Source organism: Melanotaenia boesemani, chromosome 20 (genome assembly GCF_017639745.1).
Source record: "Melanotaenia boesemani isolate fMelBoe1 chromosome 20, fMelBoe1.pri, whole genome shotgun sequence".
Lineage (NCBI taxonomy): Eukaryota > Metazoa > Chordata > Actinopteri > Atheriniformes > Melanotaeniidae > Melanotaenia > Melanotaenia boesemani.
The window spans coordinates 26,745,704-26,759,805 of NC_055701.1; positions in this window are offsets into that span (position 1 = coordinate 26,745,704).

Here is a 14,102-nt window from a genome sequence, read left to right on the forward strand (position 1 = left end):
TGCATGCCTTCTTGTGAACTTACAGACTTTTATCACTCACCTTCTTAACAATGAGTCATGCAGTTAGTTTCTCACAGGAAAAAAAGTAGAGAGAGACAAGTTCCCAAAAATAATGGCTACAATAGTGGAAGCTCTGTGATGTGCAGGATAATGGGATCTGTACACAACAGACATCATCATAAACATTTAATGACTCTCTACATTAACAAGGCCGATTATAGCTTCTGAGATGCTGTAGAAAAACCTAAAATTCAGTTTATTCTTGTTAACATTAATTAACTGATCTCTCTTTACATTTAAAGTGCAGTAGAAAAAGTTATTGTGCAAGTTTGACAAAAACACAAGTTTTATGTTTCAGCATAGTGAACCATAAATGCATACTCTAATTTAAACTAACCAGCCTTGGAGTAAAGCAGTGAAGCATAAGTAAATATCATTAAAGCCCAATTACCAATAAAAATGTTGACATATGCATTGTTTTATCTTTATTTTGTCTCATCAGGAACTGTCTAAAAAGCTTATTAAGACTCCGCGCTCGATTCTTCCTTCCTATGTGGAGCATTATCGGACATAGTCACCATTCAGTTAGTTTAAAGACAATATCTGAGCAGTAAATTCAGCGCTGTTTGCATATCAATAATCTCCCAAAACTGAAAGTTACAGGAGGGATAATATCTTGAACGTTTTCTCTTGCTGTCCATAGCACTGTGGCATCGGACACTTCCGTTTATATACTTCCAGTTTCCAACAAGTGCATGCTGATTAACTAGAGATACAAATTAACCATAGCAGTAAGTGTGACCATGTATGGATTTAGTAGTAGCGTCATTTTCTCGGTGACAGCACCTGTACAGTGTTCATTCATCCTTGACCCTGAATTGAACAGAAAAATAATAAAAATGAACGCATGTGTGTTTTGCTGTATGGTTAAAAATTAAATATTGAGTTTCCAAAAAAAAAAAAAAAAAAAAAAAAAATACCCTATAAAATATCTGTATGAAACAGATTAATGCAAAATATCAATAGTTCCACTGGGGTGCAGAAGACATGTCAACATTGTACACTACAAGATATTAGGAAATGTTTTGGTTGACTCTTGCAGAGCTCTCAGGAACGTATGTATCAAACGTTAAACATTTGGGGTTAAACATACCTAAAGTTCATTTAGTTTTTAAAATGTGGTGAAAATGCAGGAAATTGTTTCATTTCATTTCATAAATAGCATTAAAGCTCACGCTGGCACATTTTAGACTACCATATAACTAAATGACACAGATATACTTAATTAACAATTTCTACCTTAAATACTTACACTGAATTAAAAAAAAACTTCAAATTTTAAAGTTGGTGTTGAGCCCTTTCTCAAGTGCCTTCTTGTCTTGACTTGTGCACTGAATTAGCCCATGTTGTTGAACCAGTCGGCAGGTTTACACTCACAGTGAGGTTTTACTGGCTAACATGAAGAGCTGCTGTTTATATGGTTTACGTTTAGCAGAGTTAACAAGTATGTTGTTGCCATAGAAACCTGCTGCTTTCAGTGCTTCTTCTTTTTTGAGTTTGTAGTAACTTCAGACACCCAAACATACTAAAACATCTAAATTACAATTTTTCCCTATTTATCTCCTTTAAAGAGCCATGGTAGGGTTTTATGTGGGCTTTCTAAATAAACGCTGACTGTCAACTTTATCATGTCCATGTGTTCAACTGCTTATTTACACAAATATCTAATCAGCTAATCACATGGAAGCAAATCAACACTTTAGTCATGTAGACGTGGTGAAGACGACTTGCTGAAGTTCAAACTGAGCATCAGAATGAGAAAGAAAGAGGATTTAATTGACTTTGAACGTGGCATGGTTGTTGGTCTGAGTATGTGCTGGGATTTTTACACACAACCATCTCTAGGGTTTACAGAGATGGTCTGAAGAAGAGAAATATCCAGCGAGCAGCAGTTGTCTGGACCAGAATGTTGATGTCAGAGGAGAATGAGCAGACTGGTTGGAGATGATAGAAAGGCAACAGGAATTCAAGTAAGCACTGGTTCCAACCAAGGTCTGCAGAACAGCATCTCTGAACACACAACACATCCAGCTTTGAAGCAGACGGGCTACAGCAGCAGAAGACCACACTGGTTGTCTCCTGTCAGGCTGCTGCGAGTGTAATGGTGTGGGGAATATTTTTTGGTACACCCTTAGTGCCAACGTGGTCTGGTTTAACCACCACAGCCTACCTGAGAAGGGCACCTTGTTGAATCTACGTCACCAAGAATTAAGGCAGTTCTGAAAGTAAAAGTGGGTCCTACCATGTAGTAGCAAAGTTGAGCTAAAGTGGCTTATGAGTGTGTATTCTTTATAGAAGCACTGATTACCCCTGTGTTTTACTTGGTTCTTATACCATATACACACTTTCTCCTGACATTAGGTGAGAAGTGGAGTACACTGTAAACTTGTTGTCAGTCCATCACATCATGGCTTTTTGTGTTACCCATTAAATCTGTTTTAAACCTAAACTACAAGATCATGTAAAGCACTGTAAACTCATCAACCACCAGAAATGAAATTTACTGTGCTTCAACACTTGCAACTGCACAACAAAGATGTATGCAGTTAATTATACGTCTACAGCTCCCTGCTGTACAACATCTCGGTCAGCCGCAGATGTCATCACCTCCTTTTCACCAACCCACAGTATACAAACACAGAGATGGCCGTTCACAATGAAAACCACCACACACATCACATAAAACACACTTCAGAGTGGATTGTGTAAAACAAGCTCATAACCATGCTGCCCAATTAAAGAGGTTGGTGCCATCAAAGTAAAGGAAGTGTATGCTGTGCTGACAGCTAGCGGGCGAGCTGTCAGCCTCACGGAGGGCGGGGCCAGGCATGCATGAGCAGGAAGTCCTGACAAGCGTGAGAACATGGCAGATAAAAGGCCGGGTGGAGTTCAGATTTTGGAGGACAACACTGGTGGGATGTTCTCACGCTTTAGCAACTGTGTTAATCCTCCTGCTGCTAAGTGACTGATGATGATGCTCTGATTTGTTCTTTGTATAAAGATAAAGATTCTTCACACCCCATAGATGCCTCATTACAGATACATTCTCATATGTTTTGCACTAAAATGGCTATTCATGACCTTTAAATGGTAAATGTGCTTGTATTTTACATTCATTTCTAATTTGGTGTCTTGTGGAAGTTGACCTCCATCAAATAAAAATGCCAATTTTTCTACATCATTTTGTGTTTGCACAGTAAAATATCTGCATGGTTGCAAAAAGTCAACTTAACTTTACTCATGCAGGGCCCACAGCTGACTAAGAACTCCAGAGAAAGCCTCAGTACTTGATGATATCCGAGAGGATTTGTGGGTGGAATTTTCCTTTAAGAGGAGTTTCCACCCACGGCGGCGCTCTTGTCACATCCCACAGGCTCACACTCTTTCTTTCCGGGCAATACAATCAGGTGAGAGCTCGGCCACTTCAGGCACTGACAAGATGGAACTATTTTCAGCCGGCGTCAGAGGGAGAAAAATATCCACTGTAGGTGTGTGTGCTGTAGAAATGCTACACACACACTGACTGCTCATAGGACTCGTAAAGGATTTTGATAATTAAACAAGTTTAATAAAACACATGATTTGTCATTTACAGCATTACTTTCTGCTTGTTCTATTTTTGCCGTTTTGGAGCGGCTCAGTGCATCGCTGCCTCTCACCGTTAAACATGCAGTGGCGGATCTAGAAATTTTACATGGGGTTGTCAAAGGAGGGAAAACAGATCTAGACGGGGTGGCATTACTTGCATTTACAGAAAGCACTTCTGATCCAGTGATGAAAACACCTGAGTTTATCTAACTGGAGCGGGTGAATAGGTCAGTTGGTAACACACCTGTTTCCCATACAGGAGACCAGAGTTTGAGTCCCCCCGGGGTCAGGAAGCTGTCTGTTCGCTGATTGGATAGTTTGATTTCTCACCATGCAATCAGATAGAAGTGTGGGTAAAGTAAGTTGGTGAAAGGTGTAACGTAGGTGAAGAATTTGAGGATCTTTACTGATCCTCCTTACTGTGGACAAAATTCACAACTTCAGTCTTGCACGCATTTTTGTGCTTTGCATCTGTGAACGGGTTTTTTTTTTTTTTTTTTCACAAATACAAATCTCTCAAATCCTTTTCTGCACATTTGCAAGCTTGAATTTTTTGCGCAGATTATTTTTACAGACTGACAAGCTGGATTTACAGATGCAAACTCAAATTATTTGCAATCATTCATTTACAATTGCAAAATCTTTATGACTTAATATTGAGCCCATACTTTCCTATCATCAATACAAGATCTTGCTCTAAGTTTCAGTAAAGTTTGCATAGAAGAAACTGATACTGTGCTTTAGGGGAAAGCATAGTCTGGAGTATATGTTTGTACTTGAGTATGTATATGCATTTATTTTATGTGTAAGCTTGCTTGATGGGATTTTGCTTCCCAAGTTTCAACATCTTTATAAAACTCAAACATTTAAAGCATCGTCCACATCTGGTTTTGAAGAAATCAGATATATCATCCATTTTTTCTTTTAATCTTCCAAATCAATGTGCATCAGCAAATGAACACAGGAAGTGATAAACTTAAAGTTTAACAGATGGGAAGTTTTATTTTGTGCCATGGAGTCCGAAGAGTAAGGGTAAATAACCAACATGTGACATCATCTCAGCATGCACTAACATGTTCACTGTAGCAGCTAACTGGCCACACGGTAGGAAGGCTAACCATCCCTGGCTGAAGTTCTCCATTGCTATAACAGCGGCCTGGATGCCTGACAACCATCAGGAAGACAACAAAAGCAGTGAACTGTAACCAAGAGTAACAAAGGGGGTTACTAGGATGCTGCCAATTTGCTTCGGTGGATGGATTTCCACATGTCTGTTGCTGTTTTCGTGTGTTGTTCAAAGCTTTTGTCCGTATAGAGCGTGCATGCAGGCACGTTCCTCTGTGTGTTTGTGCATTACTTTGGATTCGGCTCTGCACTGTCTGCAGCCAAACAAGCACTGAATCGCTCCATTCATGCGTTCAGCGAAGCAAAGGAACAAACACAGACAATCAGCTGGTCCCACATGTCCTAATAAGAAAGTGGCAGAGCATCTTCACCCCACCACAGATTAGATTACGCTCCTTCAAGCCTCCTGACTTTGCCTGGCCTGGTCTTTTCATCTGATAACTCAGTCTGCTGAAGCAACTGCTGTTCTTTACTGATTAAAGGTATCCTTCAAACTGTAGTTTTGTAGAGGTTTGAAAAAGATTTATGAAGAGTGGAGCTGCCTAATTAATGGAGCACAGTGAGTCAAAACATATGCCTAATATATGAAAATGTTCCTGCTATATAAACTAGATTTTTTTAAATGCAAGAGAGCCATGGCCTTCCTCACTTGGTCCACATACTCAGTATGTTTTTAATTATGTTTTAAATTATATTTTGTAAATATTTTGCTTTCACAATCATATGGCTAATTTACATAGAAGCTGGTGGCTAGCTACCAAACGCTATCTCTGCTGTCTGAAAATCAATAATCTTCTACACTTAGCATTAACACTTCTGTGTAATTTACTAAGTTGACTATTCAGGTGCCTAAGTTTTTCGTTTTTAGGGCATACTGTAAATGAGAAACAAATGTTGAATAAGAGCCAGAGTTTATGATGGTGGATGAGTGCATTTAGTATTTATCAAATCTTAGTTTCCAAAATACCCACTTGTCTCATGAAACTGTGATGCACCTCCTCATTTTTCAAATCAGCCATCATCACCGATATTTATAGCGGTATTTGGACCTATGCTGGTCCCACAGATTTTTCAGTGCTACGTTTTCCTATCCTGATGCCTCGATTACGTCCAAAAACTCTCCTAAATTTTCTGCCTCCCTGACCTTGGGCTCCATAAAGCCTCAGAGTTGTCATCTATGTTAGCAGATTTATTTTATTACAGCGTTTAATGTGATGCAACCACAGCACACATACTTGCTTTTTGTTTGTGAACCACCGCATTGCGGGCACACAACCTTTTTATCTACTACACCTGCAGGTCATTACATGATCAGGTAGGTCACATGTTCACCACATTACATTATGATCAAAACTAAACATTCTCAGGGGCAGCATGACAACAAATGAAATGAGAGCACATCTCTCAACACCCCCACTTGCTCACACTGAAAAAAATATAATTCATAAATGTACATAATATACAATTAACATGCAAATCAAAATCTCATCAGCTTCAATTTTAAAGCTGGTTTGGTTAGTACGTCTGCAACCATGTTGTTGGTTGGACAGTATTGCAAGTTGATCTGATCCTCATTCAACTGAGACCTAACAAAATGGTATTTAATATCCACGTGTTAACAACGTTGTCTCTGTGTAGGGTTTTTGACTAAGGCTATAGCACCTTGATTGTCTTCATAGACATTGCATTTGTAGTGTTGACTATCAAACCCTTTTAACAGCTGTTTTAAGTACAGGCACTCTTGTATAGTTGCAGCTAATACCATATACTCAGCCTTACAGGTGGACAATGTAGGCTGTTGTTTAGTTTTCCATGAGATCAAAGGGCTATTTCTGTTCAAGCTAATGCAGTACCCTGTTGTACAGGGCTGTCCAATTTGGGGCCCGCGGGCCAACTTTGGCCCTCGAGGGATTATTTTTGGATTAGCTCCCTCATCGTGAGAAGTGGACGGCCTTTTGCGGTGAGTGATTTTGTGAAACAGTGTCTGACAGTTTGCAGCTGAGACCGTGTGCCCAAATCAAATGTAGGCTTTTTCTCAAATAAGCTTGTCACGGAACACTCTCGCCCGCCGTGTTGAGGACATGGCTGAAGACATTAGGGGCCAAATTGTCCAGATAGCTAGTCGCTTTTCAACTTTCTCCATCGCTTGTGATAAAAGCACGGACACAACCGACTCGGCCCAACTCCTAGTCTTCGTTCGAGGCGTTAATAAGGACTTTGATGTGTGTCAGGAACTAGCGGGCCTTGAGACTCTGAAATAGTCTGTGGATGTTTTTATGGCAGTACAGCGAGTTATGGACAAAAATAGCTTGAAGTGGGAAAACGGAGCCCCGGTAAAAGAACAGGCATCACTGCACTTCTGTCAGACAAAGTGAGTGAGTTTTCAATATCATTGTATTTTACACCAAGGTCAACTGTAAATCCCTTGGCCTGAAAAATGTGATGCAAGATGTGATTGCCGTTGTCAATAACATTCGATCAAAGGCGCTCTCACATCGTCAGTTCCGAGCTCTCCTAGATGAGATGGATGCACAGTATGGAGACGTGTTGTACCACCAGAATGCCCGGTGGCTAAGCAGGGGGAAAGTTTTACAACGTTCCTTCGAACTGCGCAAGGAGATTTGGGCATTTCAGGCAACAAGGACAAACAACATTCAAGTGCCTTCAGACAAACGCTGGATTTCCGACTTTTCTCGTGGACATTACTGAGCTGCTGAATATCCTGAATCTTCAGCTTCAAGGGAAAGACCAGATCATCATCATGTGTATGATCACATCAGAGCCTTCAAGCAAAAACTCCTGTTGCTCAGCAGATATCTCTCAACTGGTGAGGTTTGATTTCATTATTCTAACCAACACAAAACAATTATTTACTCTTATATTTAATCCTAACCATGTTATCTGTGAGACCCACAAGTTCAAATTCTGTGTGACTGATACAGTTTTTAAGTTGCTTCATTAAACAGAACACCCCAAATGCCTGCATCTTAAACAATTTTTTTTAATTATTTTTTTGTTTATGCGTCTACTTTTAGGAAATTTGCCACACTTTTCATGCCTCAAAGAAGTTGGGTTGATGGAGGAAAGCACACCAAAATACTTCAACATTCTTAGCAATCTGGTGGTGGAGTTTGATAATCACTTCAAAGATTTTCAAGAAAATTCAACAGCATCGAGCTGTTTGCGCAGTCCTTCTCTGTACACATGGATGCCGTCAGTGAGGAGCTTCAAATGGAACTGCTGGAACTTCAGTCTGATTCAGAACCCTGACAAGATAAATAACACTTTCAAAGAATTCTATAAAACATTATATACATCACAACTAACTACAACGGATGACAATATTAATAAATTTCTTAGCAACATCAATCTTTCAAAATTAAAACATAAAAATAAAATGGTCTTGGATTCCCCCCTTTCAGTCGGCGAACTCCATGAAGCTCTCCAGCATATGCCCAACAATAAAGCTCCAGGTCCAAATGGTTACCCAGCAGAATTCTACAAAGAATTCTGGACAATGCTGGCACCTACCATCTACAATATGATATTAGAAATAAAGGAAAAACAAAAAATACCTTCAAATATGAACCTAGCTAATATTACTCTACTATTAAAACCATGACAAGACCCGACACTTCCATCCAGTTACCGTCCAATTTCATTAATAAATGTAGATCTCAAAATAATTAGCAAAGCTTTGGCCAGAAGGATATGCGGTAAATGGACTTGTACTTATATAGTGCTTTTCTAGCCAGTTGACCACTCAAAGCGCTTTACACTACTTATCACATTCACCCATTCACACCCCGATAGGCACATCGGGAGGCAACGTGGGGTTAACTGTCTTGCCCAAGGACACTTCTGCATGTAATCAATGGAAGCCTGGAATCGATCCACCTACCTACCTTCCGGTCGAAAGACGACTACTCTTCCTCCTCAGCTACAGCCGGACAGAAAAAATCACCCCTCTAATAATACATCCTGACCAAACAGGCTTTATTAAAGGTAGACATTCCTCTACTAACATGTGTAGATTAATTAACATCATAGATTATTCTACTCTACATAACCTGGAATCCACAGTCATTTCTTTAGACGCAGAAAAAGCGTTTGACCGAGTAAACTGGAAATTTTTATTTGCAACGTTAAACAAATTTGGGTTTAGGTCATCTTTCATAGATTGGATAAAAATATTATATAACAACCCAAATGCATGTGTGAAGACCAATGATCAAACATCTCCAAGCTTCTGTTTGCAGAGAGGAACCAGACAGGGCTGCCCGCTTTCTCCATCACTCTTTGCTATTTTTATTGAACCCTAGCTGCTGCCATAAGACAAAATAAAGAGATTAAAGGAATTCATGCCAAAAATATAGAACATTAGATAAGTCTTTATGCTGATAATGTATTACTTTTCCTCAAGAACTCACCGACATCTCTCCCCCAGACAATCACTCTTATTAACACATTCTCATCAATATCTGATTACTCTATTAACTGGTCTAAGACTATTGTTATGCCCATTAACCGAGACCTACCAAACACACCCAATACTACAACACAAAATGGAAATGGAAACTTCTTCTCAATCTATGTATTCCGGGGCGGGCTGGGCGGGGGTTCTGGGCTCTGGTGCCTGGGGGTGGTCCCCCTCCCTCCGAGGTGGTGGGGTCTGTATGTGACAGGGGTTTGGGCCTGCCCAGATGTGTTGCCATGGTGTGGGTTGGTGCATGCCCTGGTGTCTGGTTGCTGCCCTGGGACCCAGGGTATGGCCCGGGGGCAGGAGGGGTGTAGGGGTTTGAAGGGGGGCTGAGGGGGATACGAGGGATTATAGGGGGAGGTGCTGGGGTGTGAGACAGGGATGCTTATATGTTGTGTGTCTATGCTTTGGATGATGTTTGTGTGGGTGTGGGGGTATGTTTGTGTGTGTGCGTATGCATGTGCTAGGATGAGTGGTAGTGTGTAAGATCATAGGTGAGGAGGTGGGGTGGGGAGGGATGACATGACCCTGGGGGTGGTGCGCCGTGGATCTGGGCTCTCCCGCTATTCTCCTTCCTCTCCTCTCCTTCCCCCTTGGGTGTCTGGTGGGTGGGTGTCTTCTGGGGTCAGTGGTGGCTCGTTGGCTGCAGTCGCTGCGTTGCCTGGTCGTGGGGGGCAGCTGCCTCTGGCCTGTCTTGCCCTGGGGGTCCTCCTGGGGAACGGGGGTGCCTAGTGCTGCTGGCAGCTCACCATCCGGAGGTACCCACCCCCCACATGCAAAATGGCATGTGGGGGGTGGGTACCTTCTGGGGTCGGGGGCAGCTCATTGGCTGCGGTCCCTGTATGGCCCGGTCATGGGGGGTGGCCTCTCCTGGACTGTCTTGCTCTGGGGGACCTCCCAGGGAGCGGGGGTGCCTAATGCCACTAGAGATCTGCCGATCTTGGCCCACTGGGACCTGTGCCCCAAGACCGTGCGGGGCTCTTGCTGGGGCTCTCTTCTGCCACCCTTCGGGTGGGGCTGGAGTCATCTTCATGGTGGGGTGGCTTGGGTTAGTGCTCCGGGGCTGCTGCTGGGGGCCTTGGTCTGGGCTGCCCTGGTCTGCCTCTGACCTCCGTAGAGGCGTGGTTGCATTTGTACCATCTCACTCACCACTCTTCATCACTGATCACTCCTTACTCCTCATGCTCTGCATGCTGACACAGTCACTGAGTTGTCCAGTGGGTTTATATACTAAGAGATAATTCTTCTTTTTATCTTTCCTGTGAGTTACAGTAGTATCTGGTCGCTGTTATGCTACTTTCATGATATGTCTTATTGATTTGGTTATTATTTAAAAACTCTTAATGACTAGCAGCTCTGTTCTTTTGTAAAAGTTGTAGGAAATTTTCTGGTGTGTTCATGTACAGGTGTAACAGTTTGTTTTCTGGTGATGGTGTGGATTGAAGGGTCGTTTTCCTTCTGTCTGTGATGTTTTTGTCTCCTTTCTTCTTTCCCTTTTGCATCTTTTTGCTATTTTCCATCTTTTTCTGTCCCCTCCAGTCAGGTCCAGCAAGATTAGATAGATTCCGTGACTCAAAGTAAATAAGTAAATAAATGAATCAGATTATCAAGAGGAGCCTTACGCATTGGCCTCCCCTTGGCAGAGCAAATTTGTTCAGCATGATACAGCAACCAGATTATCATTTGCTGCTATTGTGCTGGACAGGACCAGTAAAAAAAAAAAAAAAAGAAGATTACTTGCAAAAATTTTATGTGATTAATTGTGATTAAAAATTGTAATCTTTGCCCAGCATTAATAAAAGTATGTTCAGGTAAAAAATAAAATAGCCCTGTAACTTAAAAACTGAAGCTGCTCTGCTCTTAATAATGTGACAAAATCACAATCTTTAATAAAACAGTGTGGGCTATAAAAACGTTAGTTATTCCTCCAACAACAACAAAGACCTTGTGGAAGGCAGCAGGTAGTTTATCTGAATAACATAAAAGTTTTCATCTATTAAGAGTTTAAATTGCCTGAAATTAGTATCATCAAGGACCCTGTGTCTTCATGACAGTTTCACAAAGGACCCAAAACCTCAAAGATCTTAATGAAATCCTCTCCATGTTATGGCTCAGCTGAGCAGAAAGGAAGATGTTTTAATGATCCCACAGAGTTAGTACCTGAACCATACCTTCAGTAACCACAGGATCTTCCTGCAGAGTATTTCACTGAAGCAGAAACTGCTGTCACATCTTTGCAGAGTGATTTTTGACAGGGTGGTGAGCTGGATTTATATTGATGTGCTGTTGTAAGAATGTTGAAAGAATGAATGACTTTTTAAAATAAAAGACACAAATTATTAGATTTTGCTTCACAGTGTAATGCTCTATATATCTTTAAGCTGATAAGTTTAATTTGCAGATGTGCTTTATTTCTTGTGTAGCTGTTACAGAGGCAAAGAGCTGCCGCTTTTACATGCATATTGTTATTTCTGATGCAAAGCTCCAAACCATCACATCCTGTTTGGGGCAGCTTTGGTTCACATCTGAGAAATAAGGTCAGCAGTACGTCAATAGCGTAAACGGTCAAAGACTTAAGGTATTCAAAGAACTTAATGTAACATTTCTAAAGAGGTATCCAGAGTTTGAAATGTACATACATATTTTTGATTTGAGTTTGATGCCAGATTTTTTTTTATTATTTTTTTGTAGGCTAGGATTTATCACCATGAGTTAGATGTTCAGACTGACAGACATTTCATTTATTTTAAAGTCAAAGATTGTTCATTTTTAATTGTTAAAACAAAGTTGTTACAAAACATTGTTCTGCTTTTTTAAGGAAAATCTTGGACAATTATGCATATTGCCTTTATTTGTGTGTGTGTGTGTGTGTGTGTGTGTGTGTGTGTGTGTGTGTGTGTGTGTGTGTGCTTGTGTTGGTGTGTGTGTCCAATCAGGTCAGATGAAACTGCAGAAAAAAGAAAAATATCCAGATATCCTGTCATTTTATTAGTGCTCCAAAACACCAAGTAAATAGAAAGAGTCCAGTAAAGAAAATAAAGATGTCCAAAAGAAAAAAATGAAATGCTTTAAAAAAGTTTCATGAAGTTTCATTAAAGTCAAGTCAGCTTGTCAGTTTTTCACAGACAGACAGATGAGTTAGGATACAGTAGGTAAATTGATAACTGGATGGTTAAAACATTTATAGACCTAAAGTTACAGGTTATAATTTAAACATATAAGCATTTTTAAGCTGGCATATTTTGTGGCAAAGTTTTATCCATCCATTCATTTTTTTCTGCTTCTCTGTGTCCGGGTTGCAGGGGTAGCTGCCTAAGCAGGGAAGCTCAGATTTCCTACTACCCAGACACATTCACCAGCTCGCCCAGTGGGATCCCGAGACGTTCCCAGCCAGCGGAGAGATATAGCCCATCCAGCATGTCCAGGGTCTCCTCCTGGTGGGACGTGCCCGGAACACCTCACCAGGGAGGCGTCCAAGAGGCATCCTGACCAGGCTCCTCCTCATCTGGCTCCTCTTGAGGCATACTTTTAATATCTTGTATTTGTATATGTTGACACAAGAATAAATGTATAGTTTTGAAGAGCAGTTTGATGTTATTATATTATTCTGGAAGGGAAGGTATTTTCATCTTATTCTTATCTTGAGCTTCAATTTTTTGTAAAGCTACTTTGATGGACTTTAGAAATTAGAGCAAGGTGCAAAGAAATTCTGTTAGATGTGGTCATAAAGGTGTATCATCATTATTAATTATTAACCTTTATTTATACAGGCAGTCCCAATGAGACACGCAGTCTCATTTACAAGAAAGACATGTTTACCTAACCTAACGCATGTGTTTGGATGCCACCTTCCACCTAAAACATTGTTGATATTAAAACATAGAAAAACATGTATACAGAATACAGAATATGATCTAATCCAGAACAATGCTACAACTACTATCATTAGTTTTAATGACATTATTGCACACAAGGGCTCAACCCTGCAAGTTGGAAAGAAGCAGGAGAGAGAGGGGGAGAGCAGTGTCTTCATATTCCCCTAGGAATTACTCTCTGAAATTTCACTGTTTATTGTCCAAATTCTCCAAAAATTAAATGGGATTTTCACCCCATAATATATATGGTTTACTTTTTTAGATGTGTCTCTTTGGTTATCATTATTGGGAAAAATGGTAAAATTTTATATATATTTTAACCTCTAAAATCATTAAAGTGACACAATTTTAAAATAGAAAATCTATTTCAAATTTAATTGGTTTGAATTTAATTAGGTTACGACTGGATATAATAGGCATTTCTTTCACACTTAGAAAGACTAAAGCAGAATATCAGTAATGCGTTAAATATATGATAGATGAAGAAAATGTAATAATAAAAAAAAAGAAAGAAAGTATACCGGGCCATTTATTGAGTTTAATTATCCATTTAATTGGTTGTGCGACCAACTGTGATCCCATACTTTCAGCATCTGGTATAAACTGTAATATTTTTGTCACAGTTTGAGGTGGAGGTGTGGGCTCCAATGCAGGCTGAAGATGCAGGATGTAGATGGGTGTAGGAACAAGGGTTAATGATATGAACTAAAACAGACGAACAAGGAAGCACGAGTACATGACAATGAACTGGCAACGTGAAAAGGAAGTTGAGGAATATTTATACACATATGAACTTGTAAGGAGCAGGTGAAGTGAATGAGCAAAGCAGGTGTACCAACGAACAAGCAGCAGAAAGCAAAACAAAAAACACAAGGGGAAGAATTACAAAATAAAAGACAGAGGTTAGACCAGACGAACAAAACCCCAAAACCAAAACCCGCAGATCATTTTATCAAATTTATTTATTTATTTTA